Source organism: Solanum verrucosum, unplaced genomic scaffold, assembly GCF_900185275.1.
Source record: "Solanum verrucosum unplaced genomic scaffold, falcon-dt-bn FXZP01000046.1, whole genome shotgun sequence".
NCBI classification, from domain to species: Eukaryota; Viridiplantae; Streptophyta; class Magnoliopsida; order Solanales; family Solanaceae; genus Solanum; species Solanum verrucosum.
Genome location: NW_026020759.1, coordinates 331,427 through 355,039, shown reverse-complemented (window position 1 = coordinate 355,039; position 23,613 = coordinate 331,427). Strand labels below are relative to the sequence as shown.

The window sequence follows — 23,613 nt, the reverse complement described above, 5'->3', positions numbered from 1 at the left end:
GGGTTCTGTCTAGCTACCACAGGCAGGTCGACGGACCGTTGTTCCTTTCACGGTCCTTGAACCCTGTAGTGGTTCACCACTTTCTGCATTTTTTCTGCTGCAACTTTTAAATTTGATTTCCGAAGTGTTACAAAGTGTGTACCAAACAACACGGTACTCAACAACTACCCTACTAAACAAAGCACAACTAAGTTAGAATACGAGTACTCCTTTGATCCCAACCGAACCTCCTGAAACTACAACTTGCATAGAAATAAGTCAAACCTAACAACTTTACAATACATAGTTCGCAGAGCTTAACATTCACAGTTTAACAGTCAAAGTTCAACAACCAACAAGTATCAAGTAAACCATTTCCCTTTGGCACAATATCACTAGCCAGAACCATTTTCCTTTGGGTTTTTATAATATCACTTGTCAGAACTATTTTCCTTCGGCATAATCATCACATGTATAATCACGGCGCACAACAATCGATGAAAACAAGTAATTTTACACCATAAGAAAGAGACAATAACTCAAGAAATTCAAGTCCACAATAATGCCATCAAGGTTTTTCATCAATCAATACACAATGAACGGAAATACAAGATTCTACAAGTTTTATAGGGTTTATAAGCTCACTTGCCTCAATTCAATCAAATGTCAATTCAAGACTTGAGTCTTCCCTTTCTGAACAATGTACAAAGACACACAATCTAGTTCAATCAAGTAAGCACAATAAGATGTTAGAAATAACAACAACCAAATCATAAATATTTAAAAATGGGTCAAAGAAACTCAAAACCCCAATTCCAAAATTGAGGTTTGAATAAAAAAATCTTTACTTGAAAATACTATCCAATGAATTCAGAACTCATTGGTGAAAACAATTTCAAAAAAGGAAATAAAATGAGTTCACAATCACCATTTTATTTAGAACTCAAGTTCTTGTAAAACCTTGTCATTGTCAATCAATAGCCCAAGTTTTGATGTTAAATTTTATAAATGATAAAAGGGGATTGAAGTTTTAGGGTCACAAAGGCTTACCCTAATGATTTAGGACAAGAAATTAGTTCAAAATCGCCTCTAGACGTTCTCCAAAATTCAAAATAGGGAAAAATAGGGGTAAAACCCTGAAATGACAGGCCAAAAAGGTCTCTAATATCGCAAAAGCGGCATCTTGTTTGCAAAAGTGAACTCCAGAAAACTCAACATTCGCTTTCGCGAACTAGTCTTCGCTAACATGAAGGTCGTGTTCACAAACAGGTCATCGCGAATGCATTGGTCAGACTCTCTCTATCACGAAGGTTGTGAAAGTGATGACCCTTTGTGAAAGCGAGGCATAGAAGACACTAGCAAAATACAACCAACTCAAAATCCCCTAAAGGACCCTCGGGAATAGCTCTGAACCCCGTACATACAAATCACATATGCAATCCACTTAAACTCAGCATTCCAAAATCAATGGAACCATCGAAACATGAATCTGAGGTAAACTTGATCTAAAACTCGTGAGAGTCTCAAGTAAATGAACATAACGCCTAAAATGGCTAAATCAAACTTGGCACCTCTGAAAATTCAACCAAGACCTTACTCAGGCCTAAAATTATCCCTTGAATCCAATGGAACTCTCATAATTCTTATCTAAACATCTGAACCACGATGTTGACCAGAGTCAATCCAAAGGTTAAAATTTCACAAATTTCCAACTTAGGACTTCAATCCTCAAAAGGACTCGAAATATGAAACCCCCTACTCTCTAAGACAGATTTCCATATTTTTGGACCGATGGAATTATCAAAATTTTATTCTGACACTTGAAACTCCAAAAAATACTAAAAATCACTTTTAATCACTTTACCCTTTAAAAACCCAAAAGTTAAAAAAATTCACAACTTTCACTCAATGTTCGAAACTAACTTTCAAAACTAAATCAAAAAAGCCTCAGGTAGATATCGGGAGGGACAAAATTATAATTTTACAAAAATTTCTAAACATGACCAACCAAGTTATTACATTATCCACCACTAAAAACCATGTTCGTCCTCGACCATAAAGCAAAAGAAAGTACTTGGAGCTTAAAAAATTTAAGGATATCTAGCATGCATATCAGAATCTGTCTCCCAAGTTGCCTCACCAACTAAATAGTGCTTCTACTATACCTTCACTAAAGCGATCTTCTTGATCCTAAGCTATTCGACCTGCCTATCCAAAATGGATATATGCTCATGTAATGTCCTATTTCTTATGTTTTAATAAGGAAATGACCAGTTTGCTCTTCCCCATAGCGTTGTCATGCTTATTTTGTGTTGTGGGAATGGTTGGTGTGATTGTATGTGTTGTTTTTTGTGACTTTGACCCTTTTGAGTTGAGAATTATTTGTATGGTTGACTTTGGTCAACATTTTTAATTCTGAGCATCAGTTAGAGATTCAAAATCATTGATGAATTGATTATGCATTTGTGTTGTATGTGTTGTGATGCATTTATCCTCATTTGACATATGATTGTTCATGGAAATATGATAAAGTGGAGAAAAACTATTTATTTTAGAAAGAAAATGAGACACCTTAAATTTATCCTTGACCATGAGCTAGGTTACAAGTTGATTGTATATTGAGATTTTGAGATTCTTATATGAAATGTGAGTCCCCCATGGGTCTTTTTCTGGAAGCTAAAGCTTGGCAAGATGTATACAATAGGTTGTGCGACAACCTTTATTCCAACACATCATTTCATCATCTTATTGCATTGTGTTGCCTAGATTTGTTGTGTTGTGTAACTTGATTATCTGTTGATATGAGTATTAACTATAGCCTTATGTGTTAACCTTATTCACGTTGTTACACCTTAGCCTGTCTATGAATGCCTTAAGTTTTTTTGGTAATTAAGGTCATATTGTGTGTGAAATCATTTATAAGGTGTGAGTTTGGAAATATCTTTTGATATCTATAAAACCATTGTTTGTACCGTTGTTATGAAAGAGTGGGGTTTCTATCTTTGTTTCATTTGTTCACACCAATGGTTTTTGTTTTTCCTTTTCTTCCATCTATAAATTAATTTTAATTTTAATCCTTATGATATCTGATCAAATAAATATAATCTTTAATTAATTACTTTACTTAATTATCAATATATTATGTTGAGTATGTATTGTTACTTCATATTTGACAGTAATATAATTCTAAAATTAATTCAAATATAACATACTTCAACACACACTTGAGTTAATTGAAGAATAGACATTTCACATCTAATATCACAAAAATCAAAAGAACAATTCACTTTTTTGGCATTAATCAATGAAGTTCTATCAATAAGGAAAACTATTCTTCTCTTCAACACATCCAAAATTAAAATTTCATTGCTGCAAAAAGAAAATGACAATATAATGTCTCTAAGTAAACTTTCATGCATAAATGTCTTATTTTCTATTTGTAGATCCTTGAAAATCCATAATCCTCTTCATAAAAATGTTGAAGTTTTCACTCTACTCATCATACTTATCCTAACATTTCTTGCATCACTTCCAAATCTTCTGCCACCCCTTGTATGAATTTTGTGTTCATTATGAAGCTTTTCACAATCCTTCACCTCCTTTGAAAATTAGCCATGCAAATTATGTTTCAACAATATGAATTTCAATATTCAAAAGAAAAGAGAACATTTTCAAATATATATCGATAATATTGTTGAAAGAGTAGAAATTTCAAGTATATGAGGTTACAATATTTTTTGAATAAACTAAAAAGAAAAGGTTATATTGTAATATTTTTGTGATTACCAGGGTGTGATTCACACTAGTCTTTTGTGAAGAGGCAATATCGAGTAGGGTAATTTTGGAGGACAAAAAAGGTCATTGTCCATAACAACTTGTCTTAACATCTATAATCTGTCAATCATAAGAGACTGACTATATTCAAAGGTCGAAACAATCTTTCAAAACTCAATTAGAAAATACTCGGAGTTGATATCGGGAGGGAAAAAATTATAATTTTACAAAAGTTTCTAAAAATGACCAACCGGCTTATTACATTATCCACCACTAAATACCATGTTCGTCCTCGATCATAAAGCAAAAGAAAGTACTTGGAGCATAAAAAATTTAAGGATATTTGGCATGCATATCAAACTATGTCTCCTGAGTTGCCTCACCAACTAAATAGTGTTTCCAGGTCACCTTCACCAAAGCAATCTTTTTTATCGTAAGATTTTGGACCTGCCTATCCAAAATGGCTATACGCTTATGTAATATTCTATTTCTTATGTTTTTATTAGGAAATGACCATTTTTACATTTCCCATAGAGTTATCATTCTTAGTTTGTATTGTTGGAATGGTTGGTGTGGTCTCCGATGCGATCGGATGTGTTTTTGGTGATTTTGACCCTTTTGATTTGAGAATTATTAGTATGGTTGACTTTGGTCAACATTATTTATTCCGAACGTCGGCTAGAGACTCAAAATCCTTGATGAATTGATTATTCATTTGTGTTGTATTTGTGATGCATTCATCCTCATTTGACATATTATTGTTCATTGGAAATATGAGAAAGTGGAGAAAAACTATTTATTTTAGAAAGAAAATGAGACACGTAACATTTATCCTTGACCACGAGCTAGGTGAAAAGTTGATGAGATATTGAGATTGTTATATGGACTGCAAGTCCCCCATGGATCTTTTTCTGGAATTAAAGCTTGGCAAAGTGTATATAATAGGTTGTGCGAAGACATTGATTCAATCACGTCATTTCTTCATCTTATTGCATTGCATTGGCTAGATTTATTGTATTGTGTTACTTGATTATCTATTCATATGAGTATTAACTATAGCCTTATGTGTGAGCCTTATTCACGTTGTTACACCTTAGCCTGTCTATGCATGCCTTTAGTTTTTTTTGGTTATTAAGGTCATATTGTGTGTGAAATCATTTATAAGGTATTAGTCTAGACATATCTTCAGATATAACTAAAAGATTGTTTGTTTGTTATGAAAGAGTGGGGTTTCTATCTGTCTTTCATTTGTTCACACCAATTGTTTTTGTTTTTCCTTTTCTTCTATATATAAATTAATTTTAATTTTGATTCCTATGATATCTGATTAAATACATTTAATCTTTATTTAGTTACATCTTAATTATCAATATATTAAGTTGAGTATATATTGTTACTACATATTTGACAGTAATACAATTCCAAAAATAATTCAAATATAACATACTTCAACACACACTTGAGTTAATTGAAGAATAGACATTTCACATCTAATATCACAAAAATCAAAAGAACAATTCACTTTTAGGCATTAATCAATGAAGTTCTATCAATAAGGAAAATTATTCTACACTTTAACACATCCAAAATCAAAGTTTCATTGCTGCAAAAAGAAAATGACAATATAATGTCTCAAAGTAATATTTCATGCATAAATGTCTTATTTTCTATTTGTAGATCCTTGAATAGCCATAAGCCTCTTCAAAAAAATGTTGAAGTCTTCGTCTCTACTCAGCATACTTATCCTAACATTTCTTGAATCACTTCCAAATCTTGTTCCACTCCTTATTTGAATCGTGTGTTCTTTAAGAAGCTTTTCACAATCTCCCTCTTCACCTCCTTTGCAAATTAGCAATGCAAAAGTTGATTCAATAAAACAATATGAATTTCAAATTCAAAAGAAAATAAAACTTTTTCAAATATATATCAATAATATAGTTTAAAAAGTAAATAAATTTCAAGTATATGAGGTTACATTATTTTTTAAATAAAATAAAATGAAAATGTTACATTGTAATATTTTCGTGATTACCAAGGTGTGATTCACACAAGTCTTTTGTGAATAGGCAATATTGAGGAGGGTAATTTTGGAGGACAAAAAGGTCATTGTCCATAACAAATTTTCTTAACCTTTGCCATATGTCAGTCATAAGAGACTGACTATATTCAAATAAATTATCCAATGTGAAATCCAAACAACTATTAGAGACCACTTCAAGAATCTTAGCAGCTCAACGTTGAGCTTCTTTTGATACACCAATTGTACCGATCTACATGAACTTAGTAATTTTCCTTGCCACCTCTTTGTCCTTGACAAGTGCCCAACTACATGCAAATCAAATTATAATAAGTGATAAATTGAAATATTTTCTAATTATTGCGAGCTCACTTGAAATTAATGTTTTAAAAACTTACCTAATTCTAGAACCAACATGGCCAGTGCATTTTGAAATAGTAAAGAGCATAAGATCATAGTTGGCAGGTGAGTTAATAGCAGTATATTGTGGCCAATAATAAGCTAAGTCGTAGATTAATTTTCCTAGATCTCCATTAACTACAGGCTCTCTAATAAAATCATCAGGATTATTTGGAGATGTAATCAACTCAATATAAGGTCCATCTTTCTCAAAAAAATTTGCATCTCCTGCCCATGTGTGTAGTCCTTCCCTCACAAAATGAGTCACATCAGGATATGCCTGCAAAAAGACAAAACTTATTAATAAACATCGAAAAATGACACTTTGAAATTTGACTTATTAAGTCACATGATGTGTTCCAAGAATTGTGATTCATGTTGTATTTAAGGGTTTTACCTATTGATTACTGATGTTGATTGTGAATACTAAAAAATAGAATTTAAAATCCAGCAAAGGAAAAAAGAATGTTATATTTAATGGATCTAACATGTACCAAGAACCATAACTTCAGACTGCTAATTTTATTGAGCAGAGCATATCCTTTACAATTTAAATAAAAAAAATATTGTATAAATGCGTACCAAATAAAAAGGTGTATATGAAACTACACTGATTGGTTCAGGTTGATCAGATGGAGGGTTCAGGTTGATCAGATGGAGAAAGAGCATAAAGGGCAGCTTGCACAAGCTGGCTTGATCCTGTGCCAACAACAATATAATGATCATCAACAATTGCATTTCCAACTACATTGTGCAACCTCTTCATTTGTTCCTCTAGTTTTGACTCCAAGAACCAACACAAGCTCTGACCATTAGCAAAATAACTCAATGAATCATCACCATGGAATGTTATGTCACACTTGTTCCCTTTTTTCTCCAATATGACTCATACATTGTTGGATCACCACTATACACACACAAGAAAAATCCCAAATTAGTATTCCAACACAGAATTGAATTTTTTAGCAAATTGTAAGAAAATGGAACTAATCTTGACGGAGATTTAATCAATCTCAAAAGCTAGCTAGTTCATTAGGGAAGGATTCGATAAGGACTCAATGGTCTTCACCGTCTAATCATTTCTAAGGCCACTCTATAAATTTTGTCCTTCTTTTATCTCAATGGTTAAATTATTCTCTAAAAGTAGGTAGATGAATATTTGTTTTGTAGATAAATTTAGTCCACTAGGCTAACCAAAGACATAAACAAATTATCTCATTCTGACACATTTCACCCCATGACATTCGAAGGGCACAAAATATAATAGACCGCTCAATATTGAGTAAATCAAAATTGATGATTTTATATATAAAAAAATGGCTCATGAGAACAGGTCAAGACAATAAGCTTATAACTTAGAATACGAATTGATCCAAAACAATAGTGGGGGAAGTGTCCCTAGTGTCAGTTTCTGGAGTTGCACAAGGGACTGAAGAACACTTGACAAGACAAACGTCTGTTCCACTCATCTTTTTCTCTTCTTCTTTTATAAGTATACTTTATTGTTGTTGAATGGTTCACTGATACCATCGTTTTAGCTACCGATACACCAGTGAGTAATATCGTTTTATTATGGGAGGATATATTTCATTAACCTCGGATACTTTAGCGGAACAATTTCCTAAAGGACATACTATGCGGGCTCGATTTTCTTCTTTGAGAAAATATATTTTTGTATTATTTCTAATATATTTTATGTTCTATTTTCTTTGCTAGTTTTAAGTTTCTAGTTTTTAAAGTACTCTTTAAATATTGTTGTTTCTTACCATGTTCTTCAAAGTTATTTTTCTAAGTATCTTAGTATTATAGGTTGAACTGTAATTTTAAGGATATTATCATATTGTTGGATCTTTTTTGTTCTTTTGATTAAGGGAAATAGATCATATAAGTAGGAGTTTGTGTCCTTATAATTTGTTTTGGACATATTTTTGGATTGGGGCACTACATATCGTAAACGTTGTTATTGTGGCATTTATATGATTCTAGTATGTCCAAGTAAGTACATGAAGAAGGAATCTTAGACTTGATGCTACACAATAGTTTCTTACTGTTTCTGACTATAACCTTGATCAAATTAAAGATGATTAAGTTAAATAATTTGTTATTGGATTAATAGTTTTATTCTCCTTTGTGGTAAAATTGGGTAGAGAAATGCTTTTGTGTGTGATACATCCAATATTGTAAGCATATTTCTATGATTTTAATCCAAAAAAATCGATCATGGATAAAGACCCAAGTGTTATTTGACAACAAGAAAAGTGACTTGCATGACATCATCATTATTATATGATAGATATGATTCAATGGGAGAAAAAATATGTTGGCAATAATCATAGAAATGTAAGCCACGATGAAGAAATTCCAACTATATGATGATTTAAAGAAAAATGGACCAAACACATCTCCACTACTACAAGGATGAGTGCAATATAGTACTTCTAAAACAATTGTATGTAGAAAATAAGAAAAAATAAAAAGAGGAAAAACATGTGCGTGCAACTGTACGTATAGAAAATATATGCGTGATGATACTTGCGGATAACACCTGCTGATAAATAATCTATCTAACAGGCTTGCTACCAATATGATGAAACATCTTCAACATAGCTCGGTTTTCTGCATTTCTACTACTTCTTGCCTATATTGTTAATTGAAAGAAAAACTAAATTTATACCTAACCCCCACAAAATCATCCATTGTATTTGACACAAAGCTTTGAAATTGAATGTAAAAAATAAAATTTGAAGTGCACTTTTGCAAATTGAAAGTTTCACATCTAAAATACTATGACGAGCTGCGAAATGAAAGCTTTGACAAAATAGACTATAAAATCAGTAGTTTGGAATTTGTTTTTCCTTAACTAACCACTCCCATTCCTTCTTTTCTACTCCCTTGGGAATATACTTAAGAGCCTATACAGTTGGCTTATTGTTCAATAAGTTGCATGCAAGCTTCCTCTCCATTTGTTCCATTACTCATTAATCCATCCATATATATGATCACGATGATTATGTCAACACTCTCTAATTTATCCTACATTACTAAAATATGAATTAAGTTAATGAACACAACATAAACGATGATGAATTTCACTTCTATAGTAAAAAAGATGAAAAAAGAGAATAAAATGTGTGTCAACTATGCAGAAATTATGTAAAAAGTAAAACAAGAAAAAGATGTATAACAATGGCTAATGATGAAAATAGACAAAAAAAAAAAGGTTGCAATTCAATATGAAGTTAAGCACTAGATGGCAGATGATAGTTAAGCGAGGCAACTATATGTATTCATGATTCAACAACTTAAAACTAATTGCATACATGATGTATTCATGATTCAACCGTATAAAACTAATTGCATGTACGATTTAACTAATTGCAACTCAGACTTCTCTCTATCCAAATGACATACATCGCTTCAGTAAAGACCATTCTGAATAGTCTAGCACTTTGTGATCTTTATCTTCTATAATGAGTTTCCCAATCTACATATTGTTTCCAGGTTTGGGCAGTGACCATTAATTTTTTGATCCACTTAATAGCTTTGCCCATATGTTGAGAGTATAGTTGCATGAAACGAACAAATGATCTCTGCTTTCATCAGTAGTTCTACAAAGTCCACACTCTGATTCCACGTTGATCTTCCATTTGATCAATTTGTTGGTTGTCACTATCCTCCCATAAAAGTGTAACAACAAGGTTTAGGCGAGCACATATTCTACCAAGATACTAAACCACAAGGTTTGAGCGAGCACATATACATCTTTCATTTTATTGTACTATGATTAGACTTTTGATTAGATTAATGTATATAGAATAGATCCCTTTTAAGAACTAGCCAATATAAAGTAAGTAACTAAGATAGATCACATGGTAGATGAATTAAATTGAGTATGAACTTGACTAGAAGACATGGTAGAGTTTTTATGTCCTTTTCCTCATCCCTTACCAAAGCACCCGGAGAAAACAAATCACTACTATTTGTATATAAATTCACAATGACTATTTGATAAATTATTGTATTGAATGTAAAATAATTCTCCAAAAAAAATGGCCTAAACTTGTAAGACTTGACATTACAAGGCATATGGATAGAAATGATCAAAAGGACACAACGATCGGTGAGCAAAGCTATGTTATCGGCAGTAGTTGCAGCGGTAATATATCATTCTTGGAGAGCCAGAATGAGGCTTTTTGAAATCATAAGATTATCGGACCACTACTGATCCATAAACTACAAGTGAGAGTGATTAGAAGAATGAAGGAGTACATATATATAAGAATAACTACTAGCTAGTCTAGCTCTTTGTTTTGTTTGATACATAAAAGTTTAATTTCAGTCATCTATGCAATTAAATCTCAATAGTTCTGAAAAAAAAACTTACTTGTTTCAACATGTTGGATATGTTGCTTACCTTGATTGCTACATGGAGGAAATGGAGTCTTAACCTACATATACTCTTTCTCAAGAACCATGAAGTTCTTGTAGAAAACACAGAGGTTCTTTAACTACAAATCTTAGAACTGCACAAAGAATACGAAGGAAATACTTTGTAAAAGTGCCCTCTGTATTAACCGGAAACATCTTCTTTTATAGGATTACAGACTCAGGAAGACAATATCTATCCATGACTCCCACTTGACTAGAAACTAGGAAAGTGCCAGAAAAATAGCAACCAAATAACAGCCTAACAAAGACTCTTTCAACGATAGTAAAAGACTAATTCAAACTCACAGTAAATAATTTACCCTACACAGTAACTTAGACTCTTTTTTGAATCAATTCTCAACACTCCCCCTTTATTAAAAATCACATACACTAAGGCATAACATAAAATAATTGTGCTTTGCAAGATGAAGTGCTTTAGTAAGAATATCTTCCACCTGTTCTTCTCTACTACAACTCTTTAGCTCAATCAACCCTTCTGTAACCAGATCACGGATGAAATGATGACGAATATCTATGTGCTTTGATCTTCTCTGACAAACAAGATATCTGGCCATTGCAATTGCTTATAAATTATCACACAAAATTTTTGTTTCTCTCTTTTGTTCTTGGTGAAGATCAGCAAGTAATTTCCTCAGCCACAACACTTGACATGTTGAAGATGCTGCTGCAACATACTCAACATCGGAAGAAGACAATGATGTTGTTGATTGTTTCTTTGAGCCCCAAGTAATAGCTGCAGAACCAAGAGTGAAAAGGTTCCCAGAAATACTCTTTTTATCGTTCACATTCCCTGCCCAATCAATATCTGAAAAAGCATTGAGATTAAAATTCGTACATCGAAAGTACCATAGTCAAAATTTGCTCAGCAATCCCATTTTGTTTCGGAGTGTAGGCTGCAGTTAATTCCTTGCGAATTCCATTTCCTTCACAAAACAAGTTAAATTCTTGTGATAAAAACTCACCTCCTCAATCGATACGCAGAACCTTAACTTTGTTACCAACTTGGTTTTCAACCAACGCCTTGAATTTTTTGAAGCTTGCAAAAGTTTCTGATTTAAGCTTCAAAAAATATACCCAACTCATCCAACTATAATCATCAGTTAGTAACAAAAAATATTGAGAATCAGCAAGAAATTTTGTGTTCATAGGACCACACAAATTTGCTTGAACAATTTCAAGATATCTAGTATCTCTTAAGGATTTTCGAACAGAAAAACAATTTCTATGTTACTTGCCATATATACAACCTTCATATATATTTTCAACGGATCCTATATTTGGCAAACCATGAACCATCTTATTTTGACTTAACAATCTCAATCCAATCATATTCAAGTGTCTATAACACAAATGCCACAACTTAGATTCGTGAAGATTATTCTCACTAACAATCAAGGCTTGTTCAACTTTCGAAACTTCAAGTTGAAACAATTTATTATCTGTCATGTGAATATTAGTAAACATTTGACCAAACTTGTTATTCTTAATAACACATGAGTCATCATTAAACAAGATCGAAAATCCACAACTCAACAATTGCCCAACACTTAGTAAGTTATGTGCCAAACTAACACATTTTGAATAAGTTTCACTTTACCTTGACGAGTTTGGACAGCAATAGTACCTTCACCTTCAACTTGAATTTCCTTATTATCACCAAGCCAAATTCGCCTCATTTTTGTCTCATCTAAATCTTTAAATCCTTTTCTTTCACTGGTCATGTGATGGGAGCATCCATTATCGACAAACCGACCAGTCTTGTAATCTATGGTGGTAGAGCGAGCCATGAAAAGCACGTTTTCTTCTTCAACTTCCACGGCATAACAATCTTGATCATTTTAATACCAGCACTTAGCTTCTATATGGCCAAACCTATGACAATTCTAACACTGCACTTCGCTTTTACGGCTATTTGTCCACCCAGATTGGCTTCTGTCTCTACCACATCATCTACCTCTAAAAGAGCCTCTGCCACATCCTCGTGCTCCTTGTTCTAATGATTTCTCATTCTGAATTGGATGCTCTTCCTTCACTTGAAAATCTTGTTCTTCAGTTCTCTCTATTGACTTATTGATATGTGACTCGTGATATTGCAAAGAGCCCATTAGTTCATCAAATGAAAACTTAGATAAGTCTTTTGATTCCTCTATGGTGTCACGACCCAGGCCGTCGTGATAGGCACCCACACTAACCTTCTGGTGAGAGGACCATTAACTACAATCCATCTCAAAAAATTTACGAAAACTTAGGCATTAAAGATACAGAAGAAGGTTTAAATGCATAAATAAACTGGAGTTTCCATAAACTCCAGAAGTTAAACAAACAACTATCAAACATTGCTAAAAACACCCCTAGAACCTGAATTAAGTCAATGTGCCAACACTCTAAAGTTCAACAAATCTAAGAAAAAAAGGGTACAATCCCAACTAACATATGAAATAACTAAATATCCAAAGGAATGGACTAAACAATAAGAAGAACTTCATAGCAGCCTGAAAGAATTGGCTCACCCTTGAAATCCAGTCTCGATCACTGATCTCCTAGTGAGGTTTATCAGTAACCGCCTGAAGATGTCTTGTACTCAACAAAGAACGAGCAGGTGCAGTATTAGTACATAGCCACAATGTACTGGTAGGATCAGACGGCTATTCCAGTAAGCACAACATATACCAGTAATCACAACAATTTAAACACATACGTGTACATAATATATATATACACATCGATTATCATTTCAGGAGCAATGCACAAATTCAACATCTTCAATAACAAGTAGATATAACGATCAATGGTCCTCTCATGGAACTCATACCCAAACTGTTAGTGTGCCGGAATGTGACACCCGATCCCAATTAGTGTGACAGACATGACACCTGATCCAATGTATGCGCCGGAACGTGGAACCCAATCCAAGTTAGTGTGTCGGAACATGACACCCGATCCATTCAACACAACCACAATTACAATCACACTCATATGTATATTCTCATAATCATACAATCAAGTGTCAAATCATGGAAAACATTTACTCAATCGTACTCATTTCATTAGGTTTGATCAACAAGGCTTCATTCACATACATACATGTATTACAATGAAGTAATCACCAGTATATATCACACATACAAGAAATCAAACCATCACCTACCTTGAAACCAAGTTCGAATCCCTCTAAGGCACTTGATTAACCATTGCAAAGACACTTCATCCGATTCTAATCGTCAATGATCGTTAGTCAGTAAATAGCCCAACTAAATGAGTTAGGGTTGAACTCCACAGGGAGTGAAGTTCAAATTAGTCATAGGAATAAAAGTTATCGAATAAAAATAACATTCAAATCAGGGGGTGACAGGAATGTCAAATGGGGGGTTTTGGTTTTAATTATCAACTTCAAACAGTGGCAAACAATATGAGATAAGAATAATGAGACGGGTTCTTGGGATGTGATTCGATTTTAGGCTAATATAGGCAAATGGGTGATTGCAACTATTAGAAAATAACTAAATATCAGTGAGTAAGCTAGGCTATAGAGAAGATAAACTTTCTCTCAAACAATTTACCCCGAATCAAGTTGATTTCTCTCGAACATCAACAAGCATGCAAAATAAGAACAGCCCAAACCTTAGCCCATTCACTCTCTCGAGCTAAAAATGTAGGATTGGGTTTAGGATCTCTCTCGACCTGGACCTAGGTCAACCCAATACCCACTAACCATCAATCAAAAACCTTAGTTCTAAAACCTCTCTCTCGAGCAAGCCAAAACACAAGGCTAGAACTGCATTTGCAACTATAATTCTTAAATGAAACCACAGTTAATTATTGAGCATACTTCTAAATAGCATTTAAACTAACAATTAGCAATACCCATAAACTAAATCAGCCCATAATCACATAATCAGACCCCAAGAATTGGGCTTTTAGCTATACATCATAAAAAGGTAAAAGTCGTAACCAAATTGACTATCCATCAACTGGGTAAGACTAGATTCGTCCTTACAATACTCCAATTCGAAGAATCTCAAAGACCCACTTCCAATTTCTCAAAAGTGAAAAACTTCAATTCTTCGAAGCTTAGGAAAAAGTAGAGAAAACGTGTCTCAGTTCTTAAAATATGAGCTATGATAAGATATTATGATATTAGATACTAAACTAAATGGTCAAAAATGTATTTATAGTCGTCAAAAATGTGATGCGAAGAGTCACTCAGTGAAGTACTTCGGAATCGCCGAACCACTCAGCGAGCCACCCTTTGGTCACTTTCATCCCCTTTCTGCCTTGGCATTTAGCATCCTCAAGGTCTGTAACTTTGGGCGATTCAGGACTACATCACAGAACTACTCGGCAATCCGTCGACTGCTCATTTCCGTCACCAACTTGATATCTTACCTCAGGGAATGGCACACTAGAACTTTAGGCGGTCAAATAGCCACTCGACAATTCACCGAGTAATCTTGGCGATGACCAGGCAGCCTTTCTTCATCCTTTCAGTATGTTTTGTTCCTTTTTGCTTGTTAGTGTCCTTGTTTTGTTCCTCAATCCATATACTTGAAAAACAAGGATTTTACATCAGTTATTGGCACAAAATAAGTATTTGAAGACACTAATTATATATAAACAAAGCCCTAAATGAGTCTAAATCTCAGACTCATCAACACCCCCAACTTAAACTTTTGTTTGTCCTCAAGTAAAACTCAAGTTCAGCAGTTCAAAAAAGATGTCTCAAACAGTGCTACACAAGACTCAATCATGAATTCACACAACAAGACTCAACTTACTCATGCAAGGATTAACTGTGCACTCAAAGATTCAAGTTGTGACTCACAATCATCAAAGATTCTTAAGTTCACAATACTTGCTTCAAATGCAAGTTCAAGCTCAACAAAGGTACTCAAATGCCCTCACAACAAGAATGATTCCATATTCACACACTATTTTTCAACAAATTATAGTTCCAGAATCACATACAACTCTCACACTCACAAAGATGAACACATCCATGACTTCACCCATAGGTTTGCCCTTATTTTTCTATCAACATTCACTTCAGCTCACTCAAGATCAAAAAAGTCTTTTCAAGGCTTGCAGCGGGGCTGAGTGTAAAGGTATGGTCATTTAGGTTCAATGGTTGCTATCCTCATGAAATGTGGTATGAACATCACTTTCTTTCCTTTTCTTCAACATTTTCACTTGTGCTCAAAATTCACCCCATTATTCACTTCCAATGGAATACCGGACAGCAATTTCTTTTTCAACTTTCACAACTTTTTCATTCTTTTTCTTTTTCATTCTTCTTTTCTTTTTCTTCTTTATTTTTTTTTTTGTATGGAGGGGTTCCATCTTTTTCAAAACCATGGATCAAGGGGGTCTTCTTCACACTTCTTGATTTTCCTTCTCTTTTCACCACACCCCCTGAGTTGGCTATTAAAACAAACCACACTTCATGAGGATTATGGGTGAATGGATAAAGAGGGGTTACAAATTTCATAAAGTTTCTTCCAAAAAAAGGATAAGGCTCAAAAGGGTTTCAAGCAAAGTCCACACACTCACAAGGTTGGCCACAAAAGAGGTATATTGTCAAAATTGTTTCACTCTTCAAAATTGTTGCCTAAGATCATTTCAAGAGCTTGCATCACTTAGTCAACGGGACCAACGGGGCAAATTTTATGTGTCATCACACAAGATTCATGGTAAGCTCATCACACAAGGCATTGGTACTAATATCAAACAAGACTCCTCACTTTCGCTAATGTGCAATGTTCATCATTAGAGACTCATTTGATAATTGGCTAGTCACAACGAGATGTAAAATGTCCACATATTGTTTATGCAACTTCATTTGGCCTCATCGTAGCCGCGCATTCATTTTTGTTTGATTAAAAGCACTATTCAAGTCATCAGAATTGATCATAACCGATACTCAAAATTTTCACAAGAACAGCCAAAATCACACACAAGGGGTGGCAAACTTTTTTAGAAAGTGTCAAAAACCATTTACATTCAAAACAAAAAGCCATAAGCTCAAACATCCACAAAATAGAAATTAACAACACAATTTACAACACGAAAACCCAATATATACAAATATAGTCACAAGAGGTATGTATGGAAATACCTCACCCCACCACAAATAAAAATGCAGTTGTCCTCAAATGCAACAAAATAATAATAGCAAGTCAATAAAACTGAAAGAGAGTAAGGTAAAGAAGGGTCATGTCTACCCAGTCGCTCCATCTGTCGGGGTATCAATGCCCGGTGTAGCACTCTGATCTTGGGCATCAGTGCCCAGGGTAGCAGCAACACTAGATCCAGCCATGGTGGTGTCCACCAATGACCTCTCCATGGTTGAATCTATCATAGCCTCCTCAACCTCTGTAAGGCCCTCATAAGTACCCTCTTCATCCAAGCTACTCCTCATCAGTCTCAGCCTCGGACTCGGCAGAAGCTACCTCCTCAACTCGAACCTCATCTCTGGTGGTAGCCGGAGGAACAACTGTATCAGCTGGCATATCGGGGATCTCCACAGTCCCAAAAATCATGGACATATATGTGGACTTCACCTGGTCCACATCTTTCCTCAGCTCAGCAATCGCGGCTTTTAGAGCCGTCACCTCATTAGTGGCCCCCTGGCCTCCCTCACACACCGTTATTCATGCCGTAAGGGCATCAATAGACACACTAAGGGGTGTCACAGCTGCAGTGATGGTCCTCTCTATCATCCAGGAACTATGTCATCAAGCTTGGAGGCACGCCTATCCACAGAATGGGCTAGCTGCCCCATCCGTAGTAATGCAGCATGGGTGAATGGAGGTCGGGGAGCAGCAATTGTAGCAGACCTAGGAGGCATGGGAGTTGTAGAGGGGCTAGGAGTCACAAAAGGAACAAAACTAGATATACCTGAAGGCCCAAGGGCTGAAGTAGGCAACACTGCCTCTACAGGTAATGTATCAGTATCAACAATCGGGTTGGTATCCACCAGAGCTTTTCTCCTCCTGTTTGCCTCCTCCTGTTTGCCTCCTCCCGAGTGTATTCGGCCTCTATGCGCCAGATGTCTATGGAAGATGTGCGAATCACTTCCACATCCTTCTTCGCATCAAAGGGCACTCGGGTTCGTTTACACAGCTCGGTGATCAACACAAGAAAAGGTAGAGATGTTTGGCGTACCTAGCCCTCATGGCCAACTCTTGGCCAACAATCATACCCAAGTTGAGATTGCGCCACTCAATAACGCAACCAAGACAGGCTTCCTTCCTGTGGTGGAGAATAGACTCATTCTGGGATGGCATGATAGTGTTGTTGATAAAACCAAACCAGTAACTTGCTGCTACATTAAGGTCCTTCTTCTCTATTGGAGCTCATTCCTCCAACCACCGAGGAGTGCCATTAGATATCATAGGGGTCAACCACTTTTTTCAGAGTCTCCTATGACTTTGTCTTGATCATGTATTGATAGTCATCTGAGGTGTTGCTGGTGCACTCCAAAACTGTGTTGATGTCATCACTGAATTTTACCTTCTTTCCCCTGACAACCACATAATCAACCGGCTTGAATTTAGTGGCCTGCTTCTTCCCTTGTGGCACCATGGCTCTATAGGCAGTGTAGAATTCCTGAACCCAATATGGAATGTAAGGGCCACGCGGTGTAGTGAATATCTGGAACTTATGGGACCTTAAGAAGCTTCAAATCTCCGGGTATTTGTCTAGTACTCCGTCAGTACACAACCTCTTCTCCTCAATAATAGTCCTCAACCCCTCAATCTTTAGTCTGTTCATAGACCATGGAGGAGGACCATGTGCAGGTGGTGTTGGGACCACAGCCTAGTCTGGGATAGAAGGAGGAGTAGCAGCTTGGGATACCCGAATCCTAGACGGATCATGCATCCTCTAGGAGCGTAGTTCATCACTCTGTGCCATTAGTAGCTCATCATCCTCAGGCTTAGAAATTGCAGCATGAGGGTCTTAGTGCTCACCCTCACTCTCAGAAGTGGTGAGGTGAGTGGCATATATCCCCTCATTATCGGAGCTGACATCCGGTGATGCCAGAGCAGGTGCATTGCCTTTCCCACCGGTGGTAGGCAACTTTGTGGGCTTTGCTTTGGATGCAGCTACATCCTCATTTATGATAATCCTCTTTGCCTTCTTGTGGGGCGGCATGTCTCTACCTACCACTTTTGGTCTAGCCATATCTGCAAAACACACCAAAATAAGTCAGAACTATTCAAGAAAAATGCAGAAAATAAACTGTAGAAAGACTCGCCGAATCACTTTGGTAAGACAGATAGGGATCGCCGAAAGGACTGGCGCAAAATTTTCCCAGAAAAATGGCATGTCGGCGATGGGAGGGTCCTTTCGGTGAATCACCGACGTCATTTGGTGAGCACAAATAAGCCCGTCAAAAGTTACAATGCATATTAAGGGTTAGGGGCGCAGAAAGGGCGATCAAATAAGCCTTCGGCAAGCTCAGGCTTCTCACCAAAAGTTATAGTTACAAACTCAATAAAAGCATGAAATTAAAGGCGATCAAGGGGGATTTCGGCGAACCGCCAAGTTGTTCGGCTAGCTCAAGCCAGCTCGCCAAACTACCCAACGTACCTATTTTCAACCCCAACTTGTAATATCAACCCCGCAGCCCCCAAAAACAAAATCAAACCACACACATACTCAATTAAGCCCAGACCCATTAGACCCATGCCACCGGGGTACTCAGACTTCCCCCGATTTGGCCAAAATTGGCCATTAGATGAGTTTTTCCCTAAAGAATGACGTCAAACACTCCATCATTGGGCAAAGCACGTCATTTAGAACAATTTGGGTTACTCAGACATCACCCGACTAGACTCGACACCAATTAAGTACAACCCACAAGATTAGGATCAATTTTAAAGAACGAAATTTGGGAAATCAACCACATAGGCAATTAAGGCATGAAATTGAATTTAAAACAGACAAACAAGCACACATATACGAATTCAGAGAGGCCCAGTACATATCAACATAATTTATAACAAAGCATTTGATTTGAATCGCTATTTACGAGTTTAGAGTTCGGAAAACCAACCTTTAATGTCGAATATATGTATATGTAAGTTAGGCGGCAAAGTATCCAACTTCGAACACAGAATCAATGACTAAAAAGCTGTAAAATGCAAAAATATCGGAAATATAGAGTGTGGGTGTGATTGTATGAAGTTGAAAAGTGAAGGAATGTGAAAAAGTTTGAGAGTTTCTACCTTTGGTCTTTTCAAACCATGCAGTTCGCACCCTTTCGGCGATATTATTTTTCTTCACCGAACCACTCGGCGACACACCGAGTGGTTACTTACCTCACCGAGTTTTATAGGACCTCCAGTTGACTTGGGGGTCCAAACGGTGGACAAAGTAGGGCTCACCAACATGTTCAACGATTCACCGACTAGTTCATGCTCCCATCAAGTTTTACAGACTATAACCTGATATATTCCTGAGCCCAATGGCGGTCCAAGTCGGGCTCGCCGACCTCTCCGGCGAGTCGCCGACTGGACATTTTGCTCGCCAACATACACTTTTCAAACATATTCTACACTTCAACCAGCACAATCAACACACGTTATTCCAAAAACAAAAATAAAGCAATAAAAACTTGGGTTGCCTCCCAAGCAGCGCCTTAGTTAACGTCGTGGCACGACGTAAGTCCCCACTAAAACTTCATTCTTGGGGTTTGCCATAGTATCACTAGGCAACCCCATTGATGTCTCGGGTTTAAATGAGAAGAAATTTGATCCATTTGGGTCGCCAACTGCTTGATAGAGACGGAAGGAGAGGTCACCATCTGGTTAAGGGTCGATGCATCTCCCTTCATGTCGTTCAAAATTTTATCACACCCTTCAACCTTGATGAGAACACGAGAACGCATATCCTCAGACCGGTCACCCTCAGAATCTTTGGGCTTTTGATAGTTATGGGGAGGAACATACCTATCCTTCTCCCCATATTTTTCCTTCCAAGTGGCATTTCGATCTCGCCATTCTCTATCACGATCTCTCCAGCCCTCATCCCCGTTACAACCTTGGTTACCACCCTATCTTAGGTAGTTTGCACGATAACCTCCTCATTGGTTAGCTAGAAAGTTCACTTTCTCGTTGTACAGCACTTCAAACTTGGCCTCATCAGGGTTTACACACCCAACACCCACAACATTTACACTTTTAGCACCAGCTTCCATGACATTCTTGGCTAAAATGTCGAACTGGATCATCATATTTTCCATATTTTGGTCCCTCTCTTGATCTTTCTCAAGCTGCTCATTTGTCAATTTAAAAGTGAGAGGGGAGACCTGATCTTCATGAGTGTACCGTGCCCGATTAATTTTGGTCATACCATCCAAGATCAGGGTTGCTATAACGTAAGGTTGTTGCATCAGACCTCCTGGAGAAAGTTGATCAGCTACTCCTTTGTTCACCGAATCAAGAAATTCGGTAAAAGTATTGCAGCAAAACGTTGTTGGGCATTGTAGCACCAATTTCTTAAATCTTAGCCAAGTCTCATGGATTAGCTCACCCTCCAAACACTTGAAGCTTTGGATATTGTCCAGAAGAGTCATCATCTTCGAAGAGGGAAAGAATCGCACTTGAAATGCGGTAATGAGCTCTTCCCACAAAGTGATAGAATCTCTTGGCAACTCCGCCAACCAATTGCATACTTCTACCATTAGATAAAATGGAAACAACCTCAATCGGACCGACTCTTGAGATATGTTCTTAAAGGAGAACGACCCACAGACAGCAACAAAGTTCCTTATGTGCTCATGGGGATCCTCATGAGCCGACCCACCAAACAACCCTTTCAATTGCAAGAGCTGCAACCTGGTGCTAGTAATGTGGAACACGGCGTCCCCTTCAGCTGGAGGCAAGCGAATGTTACCAACACCACCCACTAGATTAGGGTCATTAACATTCGGCTCATTTACATCATTGAGATTGCCTATGTCATCTTGGTGACCCATTTGGCTACCATTGCTTCTGTTGACACTCTTTTTCTCTACATTAAAACAACAACACAAAAAACAAAACTAAAAGTAAGTAGATTCAACTATGACTAAAAAGAACAAAGTTCAACTTCACCAAAAGAATTTCAAACAACACCGCTCCCCGACAGCGGCGCCATTTTCATTAATCGTTTCAAACACAGTTCATCCAATTCTAAGCGTCAACGATCGTTACTTGGTATATAACCCAACTAAATGAGTTGGGGTCGAATCCTACAGGGAGCGGTACGTGTATAAGATTCAATTGGGAAGTATGAACATGTTCAAATAAGTCATAGTAATAAAATTTATCGAATAAAAACATCATTCAAATCAAGGGGTGACACGAATGTCAAATGAGGGGTTTTGGTTTTAATTATCAACTTCAAACAGTGGCAAACAATATGAGATAACAATAATGAGACGGGTTCTTGGGATGTGATTAGATTATAGGCTAATATAAACAAATGGGTGATTGCAACTATTAAAAAATAGCTAAATATCAGTGAGTAAGCTAGGGTATAGAGGAGATAAACTTTCTCTCGAACAATTTACCCCCGAATAAAGTTGATTTCTCTCGAACATCAACAAGCATGCAAAATAAGAATAGCCCACACCTTAGCCCATTCACTCTCTCGAGCTAAAAGTGTGGGATGGGGTTTAGGATTCACTTTCTCGAGCTGGACCCAGGTCAACCCAATACCCACTGACCATCAGTCAAAAACCTTAGTTCTAAAACATCTCTCTTGAGCAAGCCAAGAACACAAGGCTTGAACTACATTTGCAACTACAATTCTTAAATTAAACCACATTTAATGATTGAACTCACTTCTAAATAGCATTTAAACTAACAATTAGCAATACCCATCAACTAAATCAACCCAAAATCACATAATCACACCCCAAGAATTTAGGTTTTAGCTACACATCATAAAAAAGGTAAAAACCGTTACCAAATTGATTATCCATCTACTGGTTAAGACTAGATTCGTCCTTACAATGCTCCAATTCAAAGAATCTCAAAGACCCACTTCCAATTTCTCAAAAGTGAAAAACTTCAATTCTTCAAAGCTTAGAAAAAACTAGAGAAAACTTGTCTCAGTTCTAAAAATATGAGCTATGATAAGATATTATGATATAAGATACTAAACTAAATGTTCAAAAATGTATTTATAGTCGTCAAAAATGTGTTGCGCAGAGTCACTCGGCGAAGTAAGTCGAGCTCGCCGAACCACTCGGCGAGCCGCCCTTTGGTCACTTTCATCGCCCTTCTACCTTGGCATTCCTGTAACTTTGGGCAATCCAGCACTACATAGAGGAACTACTCGGTGATCCACCAACTACTCCTTTCAGTCGCCAACTTGATTTCTGCCCTCAGGGCTTGGCACACTGGAACTTCAGGTGGTCAAATAGCCACTCTGCGATTCACCGAGTGATCTTGGCAATCACCAGGCTGCCTTTCTTCATTCTTTCAGCCTAGTTTGTTCCTTTTTGCTTGTTAGTGTCCTTTGTTTGTTCCTCAATCCATATACATTTAAATCAAGGGTTTTACATCAGTTATTGGCACAAAATAAGCTTTTGAGCACACTAATTCTATATAAACAAAGCCCTAAATGAGTCCAAATCTTGGACTCATAAGCACTTGAATCTTCCCTTTCCAAATTCTTTCCGCTTGTTCGTGGTCTAAAAACAACAATTTAATGCAAGGATCAATTAATTAAGGTCCAATTACCTGAATTATAACAAACCCAATAACCTAATACCAAACCAATGATCCTAATATGCAGCTAGGGCTATTTTCCACCATCAAATTTAGTCTAAAACCCTCCCCAATAATAATAACCAAGAATCTAAGTTCTACGGATTGAAAAAGGGATTAGGGGAGTAAAATCCTTACCTTTAATGCTAGAATAGGTGGAAAACCTTCAAGAAATACCCATGGGTCGTCTCTTAGCTCTCAAGAACAAAACTTGCGGAAAATAACGTTTTTGGGATT

At 36.5% G+C, this 23,613-nt stretch overlaps 1 pseudogene; it reads right to left on the bottom strand.

Moving 5' to 3' along the window:
- Nucleotides 1–5,413: 5,413 nt before the first annotated feature.
- On the bottom strand, nucleotides 5,414–7,638 carry LOC125812779 (L-tryptophan--pyruvate aminotransferase 1-like; annotated as a pseudogene).
- Nucleotides 7,639–23,613: the final 15,975 nt, after the last annotated feature.